We start from the raw sequence: 1,184 nt of genomic DNA on the forward strand, positions 1-1,184 counted from the left end.
TTCTCAGATGTCACACATCAGCTTCCCACAACTTCACAATTTCCCCCTGAATCTATGTTCAGACTTGCTTATTCAGCTACGTCCTGGCGTGTCCACCAGCACCTCGGACTCAGCGTGAACTCCATAATAAAACCAGCCTACGCCCCCTCCGCCTCTCCCTAGGCTGGTCGAAGAGGAGCATCCTGTCACCATGACCCCAGCAGTGTTCTGCTGGCAAAAAGCTGGGAAACCAATGGGGCTCTTGAGTCCCCCATCGTCCCAATTCCATTCTTCCCAGTCTCAGTAGGAACTACCAACCACTCATTTGTGCAACTTCATGCCCTTTCCACCCGCATTCCATCAGGGATTTGTGGGGTGCACCTTCCCAGCTCTCTCCACTTTTCTGCTTCCGGCCACCACTTGAGTCCTGCTGGACGTCTCTGCCTACTCACTGCCTCCGTCCGCCCAACTTCCTCTCTCGCTCTCCATAAACCTTCTGCCCGATGCTCACAGCACTGAAATTTAAAATGCAGCGAACCCAGGACTGTCCTGTTCAAACTCTCCCCCAGCGCCTACCACAGGTTCCGAAGGTGCAAACGGTCCATAATGAATCCAAACGGCTGGCCCTGGGTTTGAATCCACCTCGCTACCCTCACCGTCAGCACTCCCGCTCCTCGGTATCGGGTCGCAGTGCCCCTTAAAACTCGCCCTACGGTGCATCTCGCAAGCTCCCCAGTCGGTTCTTTGCAACACTGGACGGATCATCACTGATGAAAAACTGAAGAAAGTTCCAGAACCACGCTACCGACTTCAGTCCTGGCACCACCACGTATGCATCGGGTGCCCCATCATTCTAGGCCTCAGTTTCCTCACCTGTAGCACCAGGGTACTTACAGTATTTAGCGAAGCTATTGGAAGGAGGAAATGCGACCAAAGCTCCCTACACAGGTGTTGTTATCAAGAATCAATGTTTTTATTAATAGCATCCTCCACGTCCCAAGCCAAGGCCGAGGCAGAGACCCCAAACCCAGGCTTCGCGAGCCCGCCCCGCCCCCGCACACATACCGCGCAACCCCGTCCGCGCACCTACTACGCCCCGCCCGCGCCCCGCCCTCACAGGCCACGCCCACACCAGACCCCGCCTTCCAAGGCGCCGCAGCCAATGAGCCCGCGGCTCCGTATCCGGGGATCCCGGTGCGGCCACC

The sequence above is a fragment of the Eptesicus fuscus genome, chromosome 6 (genome assembly GCF_027574615.1).
Source record: "Eptesicus fuscus isolate TK198812 chromosome 6, DD_ASM_mEF_20220401, whole genome shotgun sequence".
NCBI classification, from domain to species: Eukaryota; Metazoa; Chordata; class Mammalia; order Chiroptera; family Vespertilionidae; genus Eptesicus; species Eptesicus fuscus.